At 40.6% G+C, this 19,100-nt stretch overlaps 1 non-coding gene and 1 pseudogene across 1 annotated transcript; one reads left to right on the top strand and one right to left on the bottom strand.

The window, feature by feature from the left end:
- The first annotated feature begins 853 nt into the window (after nucleotides 1-853).
- Nucleotides 854-927, top strand: TRNAE-UUC (transfer RNA glutamic acid (anticodon UUC)). Its single transcript has one exon. It is a non-coding gene; the product is annotated as a tRNA-Glu (tRNA).
- Nucleotides 928-3,879: 2,952 nt separating this feature from the next.
- On the bottom strand, nucleotides 3,880-15,302 carry LOC136550838 (uncharacterized; annotated as a pseudogene).
- Nucleotides 15,303-19,100: the final 3,798 nt, after the last annotated feature.

Genomic DNA, 19,100 nt, shown 5'->3' on the forward strand with positions numbered 1-19,100 from the left:
TTGATTATTTGACTGAGAGGATCATCCCTGCTCAGGCGAGTGGGTGACGGATGCTGCTGGCGTCTGGTGTGCTGAGACCGAGGGCTTGTCTAAGGGGCTGTTTGATTCTAGTTCCTGTCGCATCGATTACAGTAAACATGTTTAACACTATTTAAAGTATTAAATATAAACTAATTATAAAATTAATTATATAAATTAAAATTAATTTGTGAGACGAATTTATTAAGTTTAATTAGTCCATGATTTGATAATATGGTGCTACCGTAAACATGTACTAATGATGGATTAATTAGGCTTAATATATTCGTCTCACGAATTAGTCACGGCTTCTGTAATTAGTTTTATTATTAATATCCAAACACCCGATGTGATGAATATGATATCCGATGTGACACCTAAATTTTAGTCCCTAGATTCAAACACCCCATAAATCCAGGATGTAAAGTTTTAGGGTGTCACATCGGGTATCACATGGGGTGTCGCTTTAGGTGTTCGGACACTAATAAAAAATAAATTACAGAATTCGTCAGTAATCCGCGAGATGAATTTATTAAGCATAATTAATCCGTCATTACCACATGTGTAACTGTAGCACCACGTTGTCAAATCATGGACTAATTAGGCTTAAAAGATTCGTCTCGCAAATTAGTCACAACATGTGAGATTAGTTATTTTTTTTAGTTTATATTTAATACTTCATACATGTGTTAAACATACGATAGAATAGGGAGTAAACTTTAGGAGAAGAAACTAAACATGGCCGGAGGAACGCCGGAGCTAGAGCACATGTTAAAAGCTGCCCAACAACAGTGTTAAGACTAATAAACATGCAAGGAGTTCTCTATATATTAAATCCATTGTCGTCTAGTCCGGTTAGGATACCTGGCTTTCACCCAGGCGACCCGGGTTCAAATCCCGGCAATGGAATTTTTGTTTCATTTTTCCCTTTTTCTTTTTGTTCTATGTGCTGCTTTTTTTTTGTTTTCCTTTTTCTTTTTATATTTTTTGTTTTTCTTTTCCTTTTAATTTTTCTTTTTTGTTCTGTGTGCTGCTTTTTTTTCCTTTTCTTTTTTGTTCTGTGTGCGTCATTTCTTGCCCTTTACCGTAGGTGACACGTTTACAAGGTCTCCTGTGTCGACAGTAAAGCAGATGATATCGAAATTTTATGGTACGATTTGAACAATTGAGCTGCTTCTGCAGAGTGCAGAACGATATTTGATTTGCAAAAGCCCTGTTGAATACCGACTCTGACTGTCTGTCCGCTGTTAAATTCAGTCCCATTCAAGTGACTCGAGCATTAGCCAAACAGTGACCGAAATATACATCACTTATTAAATTGTACTCTCTCAGTCCTAAAATAAGTGATGTTTTTTTTTTTACTTTTCAGACATCTTACCGTTCGTCTTATTCAAAAATTTTATGTAAATTATAAAGTAAATAAATCATTAATGAAGTATCTCTAATGATAAAATAAGTCATAACAAATAGATAATATTTATATAAAAATTTTGAATAGGACGAACTGTCAAACAAAATATCTGAAAGTAAAAAACTTTACTTATTTTAAAACGGATGGAGTTCGTCAGAAAGAGCACTTGATAATAGTAGCTCTGCGACTCTGCGAGAACCCAACAGCAGCAGACTCAAGATGGAACTTAATTGTTCATTTCTGTTTGACACTACCCTTATCACTCATTGGTTTTTGTTTGCAATTGAAAAAACATAAATGAGGCAATGCGCTTCAGTGTCAACTCGACAAGAAAAATGTTCTTCAAGCAGTGTTTCAGCATATTGAGTAGAACCTGATCAAATTTCAGCATTCTGATTAAAACTTCATTAAATCTAGATATCGGAGTCTCGGGCTCCAATTTGCCAACTCTTGAGGCCAACATGAACTATTTAGCAGAGATCCTTGGGGAATTCAACGCTGTATTTTGAAGGGCATCGAGTCATAGTCATACCATGCACTTTGGGCCAGTGCTGCTTGTCAGCTGTCAACATCGTTTTTGAACAAAGTGATGTCAGCTGTCAACATCACAAACCCTCTGAAACAGTTTTAAGGCCTTGTTTAAGGGTGTGTTTGATTCCTACAGGAAAATTTTAGTCCCTGTCCCATCGAATGTTTAGACACATGCATGAAGTATTAAATATAGACGAAAAAAATAACTAATTGCACAGATTGTGGTAATTCGAGACGGATTTTTTAAGCCTATTAGTCCATGATTTGACATGTGGTGCTACAGTAAATATGGCTATTGCGGATTATATAGGTTAATAAATTGTCTCGAAGCTCCTCAATGTAATTAGTTTTATAAAAATATTTAGTTCTCCTAAATAACATCCGAACGTCCGATGTGACATGGACTAAAATTTAGTCCATGGAACCAAACACCCCCTAAGGCTGTGTTTATTTCTCCATCTTAAACTTTAGCCCATGTCACATCAGATGTTTTGACACATGCATAGAGTATTAAATATAGACTAAAAAATAATTAATTGCACAGGCTGTGACTAATTTACGAGATGATTTTTTTAAGTCTAATTAGTCCATGATTTGACAATGTGGTGCTACAGTAACCATATGCTAATGCCTGATTAATTATGCTTAATAAATTTGTCTCGCGAATTACTGAGGACTCATGTAATTTGTTTTATTATTACTATCCGAACACTCCTAAACTTTATCCCTGAATTTAAACACAACTTAAGATGGTTTCTTCGTACTCTCTCCCTCCATAAAAGAATGCAATTATCATATTTCGATGAGTCAAATAGTCTAAACTTTGACTAAAATTATATGAAAAAGTACTAACACTTATGAGACAAAATAAGTACAATTAAATTAGTTATAGAATATATTTTTATAATAAATTTATTTGAAAACATAAATGCTAGTACTATTTATAATATACTTGATTAAATTTGAGCTACTTTGATCGGCACGATTCATATAATTACATTCTTTCGCGGACGGAGGTAATATTTCCATAGAAGACTTGAGGCTACTTGCCCCTTCGGTTCCTAACTTCAAAATGCCATGACATAAAACTTGTTTGTATTTACAAACCGTGTGATATTTTTAGGAAAGGGAAACGACAGAATCAGACTGAAGAGCGAGCCTGGTGCAAGCAGTAGAGTTTTACCGTCCGTGACCGGAAGGTCCCGGGTTCAAGTCGCGAGACGAGAGTAAGGCTTATCACTGGCATCCTTCCCTAGATCCCGCACAGAGCGGAAGCCCTCTGCACTGGGTACGCCCTTTAAAGGGCAGAATCAGACTCAACATACGCCCCTTAAGTACTTTTTCTAAAATGATTGATAAAACAGGCGAATATACAAAATCAGAAGCCTTATGATTTTCCAAAAGATGGGCATGAACATTCCAAGTAGTTACTGTAGCAGACGCACTACAGGAGCGCCATGTACAAACGAAAAAGCTCGAGCGTACACTGCACTACTAGCAGTTCGGAGTCCTGAGAGCTAAAACAACACAAGGAAATTCATATGTTAATGAGTGACACACAACTGGTGCACAGCACAACTAGACCGGTAGAGCCCAGATAAAAAAAAAGGCTCATCATCGAGGAGACGGGATTCAGGATATGAATTTCGTGACAAGAATGCAACTGGCTGTGTTTAGTTCGTGAATTTTTAGAAATTTAGCTACTATAACATTTTCGTTTTTATTTGATAATTAGTGTTCAATCATAAACTAATTAGACTCAAAACGTTCGTCTCGTAATTTTCTTAAACTAATTAGACTTAAACTAATTAGTGTCCAACTAAACTGTGCAATTAGTTTTTTTTTTCGTCTACATTTAATGCTCCATGCACGTATCGTAAGATTCGATGTTATTGGTACTGTAGCACTTTTTGAAAATCTTTTTAGAACTAAACAAGCACCTATTAAAGTATAGAGCATGCCTATTTGGCTGTCACCGTCCACGTCCACGTACACATTCGCTCAAGGCTTCTCTGTCGAGGCCAACTAGCCCAGCTATTCAATTTACAAAATCTAAGCACTACCACCCAAAATCCACACTTCCATGATGGAGGTGAAACAATAATCATAACCCAATGTGGTTTTTTGGAAGGAAAAAACGTGGTAGGTCCAGGAGGGCGTCTGAATTGGCCTGCCACGCGAACCCCAGCCCCACGGTTTTAAGTCATGCACAGTGGCGCCTCAAGTGAAGGAGCAATGTCCCAAATGACCCAGCTGCGCGCAAACCTCTTCTCATCTTGTTAGAGATTCGATATCACCTCCAACTTCAGCAACCTTCGTGTCCATAGAAGACTTCGCGCTGCTCGCGACGCTCTTAACATCAAGGTCGAGAGCAAGGGACTTCACGAGGCCCTTGAGCATCTAGAGTAAATTAGGTTAAGGGCAACACATGCCAAAGCATGAAAATTTAGAAGAAATGATGCAAGCAATAAAATTACAGCGCAGGAAACGCTGCAATAATGGAATGCTGAAAAAGGATACAAGAGAACCGATTGCAACGAGTGCCCGGTATTTTGAGTCAAAATCTTGAGTGTCATCTTCAGCGATCTGTAAGTTCAAGAAATGTAAGAGATAGGATTTCTCTGGAAATTGCAAGGCTGGATACAGTAGGATGGAAAACTCACTTCAAGGGCGGCAGAAAGAATATGCGCCTGACTTTGTTCATCCTTTGATTCAATTGAAAGAACAGCATAGCTGCACAGCAAATGTAAGGAACTTCAGCAATCTCGAACGCTCTTTTCATTTTCTAACGCCGTGGAAGCAAAATTGCAATGCATAAATAGGTAGAATTCAACTTGAGACTCACTTCAGTAGAAGCGTGGCATATGCCAAGTGTGCATTCTTGCTAAAAGAAGACTTGCAGTTAGACAAGGAATCAATGATCTGAAATTAGGAAATAAAATTGTCAGTCAAGAAAAGCAAGACTAAAAAACAGGCTAATATTTTTATGCACAACAGACAAAGAACTCGAGAGAAAATGAATTATTTAACTTGAGAACTGACCTCAGCGCAGTGGATCCTCAACCACTGGTGCAAGCATGAGTTGTCAAACAAGTTTGTCACAGCTTTAAGAACTGTAAGCAAATTTGCTGGCTGTACAGGCGGCGCAACAGCTTTACGAAAGGTTTCCAAAAGTATATCTGACACAACATGAAGAACAAAGCTTTGTTCAGGACCAATAGATATTGTTTGATTTTCAGTAAGAGCCAATTCTAGTGATTAAGATACATAGTGTAGACAATTAAACAATCTATGCTTGAATAGGTGCAGATAATTCAGATGTGAAAGGCTGGGATTAGCAAAAAGACTGCTATCCAAAATCCTACCATTTCCAGTTTCGATGGTCTTGAGAAGTGAAGTAGCTCCATCAGGATGCAACACGAACATTCTCAGAAAATCAATAACTGCAAGGTCAAAAGACACCTTTAAGATCGACTGAAAACCTTCGCCATAAAAAAATGAAGCTTATAAATATTTAAAAGCAAGAACACATCGAACCAATCACTATCATGCTTACTATTCTTGTGATCCAAAGAGGATATATACCTGGAAACATCATTTGTGGAGGCCAAGACTTCAATATCTTTACCAACAATGCCATATCAGCATCTGCAAGTTTACTTGTGTGATAATATGATGTCTCTTTCAACACTTTCACTATGGCAGGTAATCTTGACATCTCCGGCTCAGACAGAGATAATTGTTTCTGTTCCTGAATACAGATAAGTTAAAATTAAACCATGTGGAGGTATCTCTGATGAACATCTTTTCTTTTGGAAAGGATTATTTTTTATTCTAAACAACCCATGTGACTATGTGAGGTATCGCCTACTAGACTGTAAGTTAGCATTGGTCGAGGTCCACCAAAGTCCAACCACAGCAGTCAAATTTAAACGCTTTGAGCTAGATCTTAGATGAATTATTGTGACTAGTGTGTAACACACAAGCTTAGTTTAGTCCACAACATACCAAAAGCACAAGGAACAAGTCAGTAAGTAATATTAGCAGGTTACTCCAGGTTAATAGATATATGCTATTCATGCTTCACACTAGCATTCTATGTTAATCAGCTTAACACTACTTAATGCATGTTTGGGACTTATAACAAACTTTTCCCCTCACTCGAGTTATTTACTCATGTGCCGTCCCCATCACCTCCACATCTCCAATGAAGATCATGTCTCTCCCTTTCAACATACTTCTACACATTATATTTTTCAGTGCAGGTCACGTGTGCAGCTCTAAAGACAAGTCAGTTGGTGTGCAAGGGACAAAGGTTACTCATACCCACTGCTGAAAACTCATTAACATAAGACCTAATGCATCGAAATAGATCGAAAAGCACATGGAATGATGTAAACAAAACTACATTTTCTAGGTTCCGGGAAGAAATATTGATATGTTAATTTTTGGAAGAAACAAACAGCGCCAGAAAATAAGCTTTCAGATTACCGAGTCAGATGAAAGTCTTGCATTAAACTCTGTAACTTTCTTTAGGATTCCATCGAACTGAGCTGTCTCAAATGATAGCATTCCACTCTGCAAATCAAATAAGTTGTAAAAATGTTGTAAGACAAATCATGTATTATTTAATGGCAACTTGCTTCTGGTTTTAAAAAAATTGCAATAATCATCAGCTACTGCGAACAAAAGATCAGGCAGATGATTGGATCAGAATTTCGACCTATACTGCCTTTACTGTTTTGTGCAAGGCTTTGTTTGACTTGGCAAGAAACTTTGACCATTAGTTGTTAAAAGTTCTATGAATCTATAAGAATACCTTCCTGTAACTAAAAAAACATGTTCGGTTGAAATACTTGTACTGCAAGACATGTCATTTATTTATGAAGTGTGTGGACACCTTATTAACAACAACGAAGGCAAGGGAGGAAATAAGTAACCACCACTATCAAGGGATGCAAAGGGGGCAATTAGTAGCGCAACATTGTCACTAAACTCTTACACTTGCAAGTAACCTTCACCAATACAACTCAGTTTCCAAAATCAAGTGAAATTTAACTGAGTCTCAAGTCCAAGTATCAGTGTTATTTCAAAAATAAATATACGTAACAATCATGAAGATCGGTAGTACCTTTGGTATGTGCTTGAAAATTGGTTTTGGAGCATTACCTACAAAATAAGTATGTATTATGTCAAGACACAGGATATACCAAAAAAAACAGTAAAGGATTGCAATTTAATATACAAAGAAAACTGGTGGAAAGAACCAGCTCAATTTCCAAAATTTAGGCATGGATAGTGAATAGGTACCATTCGATGACGATGGTTGCCCAGGTACATATGCATTGGCTGATACAGAATAACAGAATAAACTTGGTTGTCAGCAGCAGCAACCAACAGGCAAATATGTAACAGTAGCAAAAAAAAAACATGCTTACCCCCAGTATAGGGATCCCGAAAAGATGGATCTGGAACAAAGTTGTTCTGGCCAGAATTCTGCAGTATAAATTCTACAACCTGTTGGCGATATGTCAAAGGCAGATTTTCTTTCAGGAGCCACTTGTCAGCGACTGTGTATGGATCATCTACAATGAAAACGAACACGAACGTAACAGGTGCATAAGATAACCTTGAGAATAAAAGCTCTCACGTCCATGCACATAAAAGGCAAAAAGATTCATGATGTATGGACACTTAAATGTACCATATAAAACCAAAGCATATAAATAATAATACTAATTGGTTTACTCTAGAATCAATAGCAGAGAAAATCACAGAAAATAGAAATACAAGTGCGATATACCTGAACGGTTATAGGGTAGTTTTCGTATGGGTTCTCCATCTCCAATATCAACATTAAAAACTGCAAAAATTTTAGAAGATTATAAGAAAACAAAAAAGGTTAGTGTGCAAAACACATACAATGAAACTCAACTTACCAAAGTCATACCGAACACCATCATGAACCTGGCCTTGAGCAGCATCACCAGGCCCGTCCACTACTTCACCAATCTAGCAATTTGATTGGGCAACAAATGGGATTAGATTAACTCCAAATTAAAGGTTATACAACAAAGAAAGGCAGTAGCATGTCAAGGACAGATGGCTCCCAGAGTGCATAACTACATCTTGATGCGATAAAATATCCCCAGATAATTAAGTCAAAAACTTAAACCATTGCAGCTAGAGATTGATTTGTGCCGTAGGGATGATCATCAGACAACTAGAGGACTGCTAGCTAAACAACTCTATCAAAATCAAGTAGTACAATAAATGTAAAACAAGCAAGATATTGCACTAATCCTCAACTCTGCAGATTCTCTTAGGTGATTGGGACATAGACTGAAAGGGGCTTACTTTGTCCCATTTTAACTCTGCTGAATTCCACGAATATGCTACACCATTGTCCCCTTCTCTAACAATTAGTGTTTGTCCATCAGAGTTCCCTGCTCGAACAAAACATTAGAAAAGGTAAATTTACTAAGGGTTGAAACACACACTAAACTGACAGCATTTCAGCTATTACTTCAGCTTAAACACCACATCATTCAAGCTTCCATTGAATATTAGCTTTCACACTACTACTCCCTATTCTTACATGCTAAACAAAGGCTCTGAATATTTATAGAAGATAGAAGCAAAATACAGAATGTTCATGTTATATTTCAAAACATAAATGTAGATTGGGCCCATTTGATGAACAGTGGACCAGTCTAGATATTTAGCAGTGGGTGTCAAATATAGGGATGGCAGTGGAGCGGTTTCGGGTCGGGGCCCATGGATTTCGGGTGCAGGGGTGATTTTTCGCCCACGGATTTCAGGTTCGGGGACCCAAAACTTATTGGGTTCAGTTTCGGGTTTTGGGTTCCAGCCATTGAGACCCAATATAGATCAACAACAACAACAACAACAACAACAGACTTTAAGTCCCAAACAAGTTGGGGTAGGCTAGAGTTGAAACCCAGCAGAAGCAATCAAGGTTCAGGCACGTGAATAGCTGTTTTCCAAGCACTCCTATCTAAGGCTAAGTCTTTGGGTATATTCCATCCTTTCAAGTCTCCTTTTATTGCCTCTACCCAAGTCAACTTCGGTCTTCCTCTGCCTCTCTTCACGTTACTATCCTGGCTGCTAAATATAGATCATTTTGAATAAAAACTTATGTCTTAATAAATTGTTTATGTAAGCTGCTAAGTTTGTTCTAAGTTGAGTCATGGAATTGTGTGTTGTTTGTTGCCTCTTATTTATACATGTCAACAATATAAGGATAAAAAATGTGATATATAACCTGGAACTTGCAGCACCTCCACTCCTGGTAGATCCATCAACTTAAGTCCACCAACAGTCTTTCTGTAAAAGCAAGAAATAAACATATCACGTGTGAATTTTCCAGGGCACCAATTTTCAGAAAATAGCAACAGTATACAGACCACAGTCACTATCTATATAAAGAGATGGCTGAATAATCCTAGTGCTTCCAATTTTCAGAAATAGCATAGCGATTGTATCATGAGTAAACGTACATAGACCATGGTTAACTGGTACCAAAATAAGCAAATACTCTAATTCTATACAAAATGACAAAACCTTGCAAAAGATAAGGAAATAACTTATGAGACAGGAGATGCATACCTGCTGAGTGTGTATTGAGAAATAAGATCTGTATAAGCTGCAAGTTCCTCATCACTGCAGAACCTGTTAGAATCTGCTGTCCATATCCTCGTAGTGCCATCAGAACAAGCAGTTACAATATCTCCATTTCCCAAGAATTTAGTATCCCATATACATCCTGGGTGTTCAATGCTTTGAATGCAGACACCATCTGCATCGTTTTACTCGAAAAATCAGATAACAGAAGCACGTCAAGAACTTTCTGTACTACACATGTTTGGCTTTTTACTGATAAAATTTTCCTTCTCTACTACACCAGTTCAGTTCAGCATGCTGGACAGAAGCAGAGAGAGAAGTATTTAAACATTCAGTTAGCCACAACTTTACATTTCTTTAGACAAGACAGTTTGTAGAATGGGTCACATGCTAACTTAGTCAAATTTCACGAGTTGCTCAGAGAATATATGTACAAGTTCAACACGAGAAATGCCTATTCATTTAGAATACAAAATATATCACCTTTCCATATCTTCAAAGAGCGATCCTCACTGCCACTAGCAATTAGACCTGAAGAATTTGCGTCCACAGAATATACAAGAGAAGAATGCCCAATCATGTCCAGCAGAGGCTGACCTGTCAACGCCCATAACTTGATAGTGCTGTGACAAGAAAAAATATCATGTGTGAACAAATAACAAGCAGTGAAGAAACAGAGCAACTGCATTGATGTTGCATATAACTGAAAGACGAGGGGCAAAGGACTGAGGGTGGGGTCAAAAACATTTTCGGAAAACCCAAGAAAACATTATGGTGCAAAAGGTAAGCATAAGTGAACAAGGACGTATGTGTTCTTTTTCATTTACCTGTCGTGTGAGGCAGAAAGAATTCCTAGACCTGGCATTGAGGCTAAACATCTAACAGTATCTGCATGTGGCATAAAATTAGGTCAGGTTTGTATAATCACACTGAAGAAACAACACTATAACATATTATACAAAAAAAAATATACTGAATGCTCCATAATGAAAAGAGATCCCATTTATTAGATTGGCAAATGATGTTAAATATTTTAGGCTAAGAATAACAAAACTTATGCATCGGTGCAAGTATCCAACCAGAATTTCCGCATGCCTTACTGAAAATCACATGATATACAAAAATAAAGGACAATGCAAGCTCAATACACCAACATGTGAGATATCGTTTCACGTGACCTTGTCAAACAGTGTTTTCTGCAGTAAAAATAAACAAAAAAGGAGCAGAAGTAAACCTGCATGTCCTGAGAATGTCTGTAGGCAAGTCCTTCCTTTCCAAAGCTTAATAGTGGAATCACTTGAACCTATGAAAAAAGGACGAATACGTAAATTGTTAATTTGTCACAAGAAAATTGTGTTCATAAATTTCTGAGAAAGGAAAATACCAACAACAACAACAACAACAAAGCCTTTAAGTCCCAAACAAGTTGGGGTAGGCTAGAGTTGAAACCCAGCAGAAGCAATCAAGGTTCAGGCACGTAAATAGTTGTCTTCCAAGCACTCTTATCTAAGGCTAAGTCTTTGGGTATATTCCATCCTTTCAAGTCTCCTTTTATTGCCTCTACCCAAGTCAACTTCGGTCTTCATCTGCTTCTCTTCATGTTACTATCCTGGCTTAGGATTCCACTACGCACCGGTGCCTCTGGAGGTCTCCGTTGGACATGTCCAAACCATCTCAACCGGTGTTGAACAAGCTTTTCATGGTGCTACCCCTAATCTATCACGTATATCATCGTTCCAAACTCGATCCCTTCTTGTATGACCGCAAATCCAACGCAACATACGCATTTCCGCGATACTTATCTGTTGAATATGTCGTCTTTTCGTAGGCCAACATTCTGCACCATACAACATAGCAGGTCTAATCGTCGTCCTATAAAACTTGCCTTTTAGCTTCTGTGGTACCCTTTTGTCACATAGGGCGCCAGATGCTTGCCACCACTTCATCCACCCTGCTCTGATTCTATGGCTAACATCTTCATCAATATCCCCGTCTCTCTGTAGCATTGATCCTAAATATCGAAAGGTATCCTTCCTATGCACTACTTGACCTTCCAAATTAATATCTTCCTCCTCCCGAGTAGTAGTGCCGAAGTCACATCTCATATACTCAGTTTTAGTTCTACTGAGTCTAAAACCTTTGGACTCCAAAGTCTCCCGCCATAACTCCAGTTTCTGATTCACTCATGACCGGCTTTCATCAACTAGCACTACATCGTCCGCAAAAAGCATATACCAAAGGATGTCCCCTTGTATGTTCCTTGTGACCTCATCCATCACTAAGGCAAACAAATAAGGGCTCAAAGCTGACCCATGATGTAGTCCTATCCTAATCGGAAAGTCATCCGTGTCTCCATCACTTGTTCGAACTCTAGTCGCAACATTGTTGTACATAGTCCTTAATGAGCCCGACGTACTTCGTTGGGAACTTTATGTTTGTCCAAGGCCCACCACATAACATTCCTTGGTATTTTATCATAAGTCTTCTCCAAGTCAATAAAAACCATGTGTAGGTCCTTCTTCTTCTTCCTATACCGCTCCATAACTTGTCTTATTAAGAAAATGGCTTCCATGGTTGACCTTCCGGGCATGAAACCAAATTGGTTCATAGAGACCCGCGTTATTGCTCTCAAGCGATGCTCGATAACTCTCTCCCATAGCTTTATAGTATGGCTCATCAACTTAATTCCCCGGTAATTAGTACAACTTTGAATATCCCCTTTATTCTTGTTGATCGGTACCAATATACTTCTCCTCTACTCATCAGGCATCTTGTTCGATCGAAAAATATGGTTGAACAGCTTGATTAGCCATACTATAGCTATATCCCCGAGACATCTCCACACCTTGATTGGGATACCATCCGGTCCCATCATCTTACCTCCTTTCATCCTTTTCAACAGCCTCTCTGACCTCAGATTCTTGGATTATCCGCACTAAAGCGCCTATTGGTGTCATCAAAAGAGTCATCCTACTGAAAGGTTGTGTCCATATTCTCACCATTGAACAATTTGTCAAAATACTCTTGCCATCGATGTCGGATCTCATCCTCCTTCACCAAGAGATGCTCGCTTTCATCCTTAATGCACTTAACTTGGTTGAAGTCCCTTGTCTTTCTCTCACGAACCCTAGCCATCCTATAAATGTCCTTCTCCTTCCTTCGTACTCAAATGTTGGTATACATCCTCGTACGCTCTACCCTTTGCCACACTTACAGCTCGCTTTGCAGTCTTCTTTGCCACCTTGTACTTCTCTATGTTGTCCACACTCCTGTCATGGTACAAGCGTCTATAGCATTCTTTCTTCTCCTTAATAGCCCTTTGGACTTCCTCGTTCCACCACCAAATATCCTTAGCCTCGCCTCCACTTCCTTTGGTTACTCCACACACCTCTTAGGCCACCTTCCGAATGTTGGTTGCCATCTTCTCCCACATGTTGTTTATGTCCTCTTCTTCCTTCCAAGAGCCATCTTTGATAACCCTTTCCTTGAATACCTCTGACGTCTCCCCTTTCAGTTTCCACCACTTTGTTCTTTCAATCTTAGCTTGTTTATCCCTACGGACACGCACCTGAAAACGAAAGTCTACCACCAAAAGCTTATGTTGAGAAATAACACACTCCCCTGAAATCACCTGGCAACCCAAGCATGCTCGTTTGTCCTTTCTTCTTGCGAGGAACAAAGTCAATCTGGCTAGAGTGTTACGGAATCTAGATGAGCCAATAACTCTAATGAAAAGATTATGTCATCACTAAAACAGAGGTCTTACATAGTGCATCCGGAATTTTTCTTAAAAAGGGTGTGCTTTTGAAAAGCCACCGCAAGTACACAAACTAAGCAATTCCACTTCCAATATAGCATGATTTTGGTCCCAAAATTACAGTATTTAACTGTTTACAACAACCATGTAATGCTAGTACTAGTTGCCAAAATGCCAGATAACAAAAGAAATGATAAATCACATCAACAAGTTCCAGGAGAGCAGTGCACCAATACAGAATATATTCACTGGAACAAATAAAATTATTAATATGAAAAAATATATATCAGAGGCTTTACCAGTAAAGAGTTCCCCTGTGGGCAGCTTTAGAACAGTTTGCACTGCAACCTTGTGCGCTTCCCACACCTCTATGGCATTGCCATTTCTCCACCGTCTTACAGTACTGCATGCACAATGGGTATGTCAGTGAAGTAGAACAGTGGCACTATAGTAGGAAAACTGAATATCTATTATGACATCTCATTAGAAGAAACACTTCAAGCAAAAAGTAATAATCAGCTAAAAGTGCTTGGATAATGAAGCAACACAGAAGACTGATTTTCTATATTTTATATATGTTATACACAGCTTCAAGAATAGCACTTTTTAAATTAACAGAACACAAGCAGAGGATGAACTCAGAATAAGCAAGCAAGCCAAGGAAAGATGCCACGAGGACAAGTAGCATTAGGAATTTAGGATGACAGCTTGTCTAAGAGAGTTTACCAATCCATGGATGAAGAGATGATGTCACCGTTAGTGTCTACAGCGAGTCCAGTGACTTGCGAAGTTGTGCCCCTTCATTGTCTCAACAACTTCTCCTTTTTGCAGATCCCAGAGGAAAACAAGTGTATCCATTCCACCAGAGACGATTCCACCTTCAGGAAAACGGTCTGAAGGAGGGATCCAAGCCAATGGGCCGACAAAACTCGAATGTCCTGCGAGTGTCTTGGAGAGAACATATTCACTCTCCTTTTCTGGGTTGCGGGTCCAGAACTTCACTGTACGGTCCCTCGACGATGTTGCGATCCCAGCATCACCGCACACACAGATGCCACGAACCTGTAGAACAATAAACGTTACAAGGCATCCATGAAAGAGAGGTAGTTTTGACGATAATAAGGATGATCACAAAGAAACGATTGAACTATAAATTGTTGAATAATCTAATCTGGTGATTCAAGGATGGACCCTAAATGAGCAGCATGACAAGAACATGGTGCAATTGCACTTGTTCTCTGTTCTGATTAGTAATTACATACTGTTCTCATTAGTAATTACATATATACTACACAAAGCGCAATTGTACCGAAACAGTTAAACTAATTTAACTGGCATTCACTGAATCACCAATCTACTTGTAATGCGAAGCAAAAACTGCCCAAACTACAGTGATCACCCACCGACAAACCCCTCGAGGTTACTCCTGCACTAAACCCACTGATCCACCGCCACAAAGCAAACTCACACTAAGCATCGGGAGGTAAATTGCATCCCTCCAATACACCCGCAACTCCCGGGAACGCGCCAAGCGGACCGAGGCAAAACCCAGGAAGGCAGGAAAGCAGCGAAGCTAGATCGAATCACTGAACGAATCCGCGACGAGCCAACAGATCAAAAGCCCCAGCGGCCCCGCAGGCCTAGGGCTGGGGCCTCGGAGCGGGGCGCCGGGCGGATCGAGACCGAGGGTATCGCCGCAAGCTTGGAGCGCAAGCAAACGGAGACGGGGGCAGTCGGTGGCGAGAGTGTAGCGGTGAGGGGAGAGGGGAGAGGGGAGAGGGGAGCGGCGGCTTACGTCGTCGGCGTGTCCGTGCAACTGCAGTCCGAGGCGGTACTCGGCCATGGCGCGCGGCGGAGCGGGCGACAGGGCGAAGGGAGGATTGGTGTTGTTGGTGCAGGGAGACGAGTAGACGACGAGGAGTTGGGACTTGGGCACGTGCGGAGCAGCACTGTTTCGTTCACTTTTGTGGGCCGGGTCCTTCTCCTCTTTTTATACGATCTGGGCCATGGAAAGCGAAAACGGGCGGTCTGGCATCAGGAATTCAGGACTCCATCCGTCGTGGGCAGATGATGGTGTGCTGGTGTCGAGGCCCAGGTTGTGGGGAACGGAACTAGCCCAAAGCGAGGTACTCCGAGAAACTTTCCGAATCTTACACTCTAAATCATTACTTAGGAAGTCATTTGTACAAAAATCATTTTCTATATCTTTTTATTCTCCAATAGTTTTACTATATCCAATGCGCACTTAGAAAGTCATTCTCGACTTCTATTTTTGGCTAGCGAGAAATTCAGGATAGAAGATGGCTGTCGATGTTTGACCACCGATAGCCTGCCACAGGGGTACCCGGAACAGTATATTCGGGCTTCAGCGTATGCAGAACTCGACGGTAAACGCAAGAGACAGTCGATTTATTCCTGATTCGGACTCTCGATCTTTGATCGAGTAATAGTCCTACGTCCAGTCGACGTTAGCCTTTGCGTTGGATTGATCGTAAAGTGTTGTATTGTACAATTGTTCTCTGAACTCCCGATCCAAGGAGCCCTGTCCTCCTTTATATAGTCAGGAGGCCAGAGTCCTGATCGGTTTACAATGAGGTTCTCAGTAGGATTACAGAATAATACTACTGCTAAGATTACAGGAGAAGAATCATAGTTAGACTAGTTCTTCTCCCGTCCTTGCGGGGTATCCCGTGGGTCCCGCACCGACAAGTCCCCCGAGCACTTCATGGTTGAGTTCTAGGAAGCCTCGTCTTGTTCCTTCAAGTCTTCTCAAGCAGGAACAAGCGTCGTCCGAATGCTTCCTTGAGCGAAACCGTGTAGCAGCTTCGTGAGATCTTCGCGTGGTGTGTATCTTTTTTGAAAAAGTACTCCCATTTGAATGTAGCCCCCGAGCCTCTTGCTGTTTGGCACAAGGAGCTTAAGGGTCTTTTCTTGAAATCGCCCTGATTCTTCGTCTAAGGGCTCCCGAGCATATACTCGGGTTCTTTATCGAAAAAAGCTTGGATTTAGCTATATCTGGATTCTTTTAGTCGAAAAGAGCTCGAATATAGCTATTTCTGGGTTCTTTTTATCGTGTGGCCTTGAAGTCATATGTCTTGAAGAAGTCTTCTGAGTGACGTACGCTTTTTGAAGGAAAAAGTGCACTTACTGAGTGTAGCCCCCGAGCCTCTTGCTATTTAGAACAAAAAGTTGGAGGGTTTTGAATCTTATGTTGTTCGAAAGAACTGTTGTCTTGAAGTAGTCCTCTTGGTGACGTGCGCTTTTTTGAATGAAAAAGTGCACTCACTGAGTATAGCCCCCGAGCCTCTTGCTATTTGGAACAAAAAGTTAGAGTGTCTTGAATCTTATGTTTTTTGAAAGAACTATATACCTCTCCTGTTGCAGCCCCCGAGCATATATCCGGGTTGTTTTGTTCAGTAAGAACTCAAATGCAGGGTCCTGGCATATTCTCTAGTAGTCTGCTGTTGTCAGATGTAGAGTCTGCTATTGTCAGGTGTAGTTGTATGGTGGTGGTTGAGTGTAAATGCCTTTTGTTCATGGGTTGTACTATGTTGGTATATTCTCCTGAATATGTTTGTTGTTGAGTATTGTTCCTTTATGCCTGAGTTCCCTTTCATTATTGAGTTCTATCTTTTCACTGTGTCCTTTGTTAGGCTTGTTCCGTTGATGCTCCTGGTCCATGTGCACCGCTCCTTCTGTCTATAAATATCCTCCTAGAGTGATGTCTTGATTCGTTGAGCATTTTGTTGCTTGTTCTGAAGTCTCTATAATCATAAATATGGTAGTTTGTGAGGTAGAGTAGCCCCCGGGTTTATTTTGCAGTTCTTGTGTGTCTTGTCGTAGCTGGAGGGAGTCTTATGATAGGGATTAGAGGTAGGTTAATCCTGCAGCAGCAATGTACCAGGATGTACGTGGCAGTAGTTTGAGGGAGTCTTGTGATGTGGGCTTCGTTCCTTCATCTAGCAATTCTAGGTTGATCCTCGCCGTTTGTCTTGAGACTGTCCGGTGTAGATCAACACCATATCCAGCATCACATCGGACTTGGGTAGACAGATGTCTGCCGGCCTTCTCTGCTCCATGTTGTCCTATTGTTCTACTAATTTCCGCCTTGGGTGCACTGCGTCCGTCCTTTAAAGAAAATAGTGTAGCCGAGTGCGGTTTGTTCTATCGAGTAGCGATTTGGAACACGTAGTCGTTCCAGAGCCTAGTTGTTTTCGGGTTCCTTTTTGCTACTTGCCTATCGTAGTTTTGAGTTCGTTGGGTCTTGTAAGATGTGTAATTTTGTATCTTTTGAAGTCATTTGTAATAGAGAGAATCTTGTCTTCCGAGTTGTCATTCTTTATTCTGCTAATGTCTTGGTTGTCTATGAGATTCCTGAGTTCTTTATGTTAGAACCAGGTTGTTATGTTCCTTGTGAGGTAACTTTCCGTTGCTTCATGGCTAATGAGTTCTTTTTGCAGCCATATGGTAACTCTGTCGTTTTGCTGGATGGATAAGCCCAAAATCTGCCTGTTGAACTATACCGTTGTGTGGATTTGTGCCTTCCATCATTTTAGCTGTGTCAGTAAATGGACCATTGTGTTCTCATGCCACGTTAAAACGTGCTTGGTCGACCACGTTTTTACCAGTGTAAAATCTATTTAAAGGCATTTATCCTCCTTTTCTTTGGTACCCTGCCTTTGCCTTTCGCCTTGAAAAAAACCCTAGCCTTTACAACTCCGTCGTCACCATTGCCGCCGCCATCTGAGCGCCGCCATCCGAGCCTTCTCTTTCTCTAGTGCTTTTTTGTCTCCGTTAGTACATGGGTAGGAAGAAAGCCGTGAGCAAGTCTTAGGCAACCTTCGTGGATGAGGAGTTGTCTCTTTCCGTAATCGAGAACTAGGAGTTCGTGGCCATGAGGGCTGCCCAGAAGTCTTGGCCGGCTCTAACAATGACTAAAGACCAGCTTCGCGAGCTTGTTAGCGATGGTCTGATCCAGAGCAAGGACATTACTGAATGGAGAGCTCCAAGCGAGCATCGGGTCCCTACTGCAGGCCCTGGTGAGATTATTCTCTTCGTCTCCTTTATCCGTGCCAGACTTTGCCTTCCTGCTTCCGCCTTCCTTCATTAATTTCTTGGTTATTTTGGGGTTAGTTTGAACCATCTTACTCCCAATGCCGTTCTCCATCTTTCTGTTTTTGTTCATCTCTGTGAAGCTTTCCTTGGAATTTCTTCTTCTCTTTCTCTCTTCCGTCACTTCTTTCGTCTGAAGCCTCAACCCCGCCGCAAAGACACCAATGTTCTTGGCGGCTGCGGGATTCAGTTTTGTCAGGGTCTTAAAAGCAAGTTCTTTGACTATGACCTAGTTGACTCTGTGAGGGATTGGCGTGCTGACTAGTTCTATGCCGCCAATTTGATTCCTTCTCTCACCATTCATTCTGGATCTGGTCCCTCGATTAACGACCGGTGGGAAAAGAACTCTCTGACACCGGATGAGCTCTAGGCGATCTAGCTGTTCCTTGAGCGGATAGGCACTCTGAAGTAGTAGGGCTTGACCGGCTTTAGAATCATCTTGAGTTTTCTTTACCGTCGTGTTTAGCCTCTGAAGGAGCGAGAGAACTTTGGCTTCGAGTACTCTAGGGTTGAGAATCCTTCACGCATGGTCCCGACCCTTGAGTTGACCGACGAGGAAGTACTCGAGCGTCTTTAGAAGATGCTGAAAGGAGCAAGCATTGTCCCGCTTACCGTCTCTGAGTTCTG

This window comes from Miscanthus floridulus, chromosome 4 (assembly GCF_019320115.1).
Source record: "Miscanthus floridulus cultivar M001 chromosome 4, ASM1932011v1, whole genome shotgun sequence".
Classification (NCBI taxonomy): domain Eukaryota; kingdom Viridiplantae; phylum Streptophyta; class Magnoliopsida; order Poales; family Poaceae; genus Miscanthus; species Miscanthus floridulus.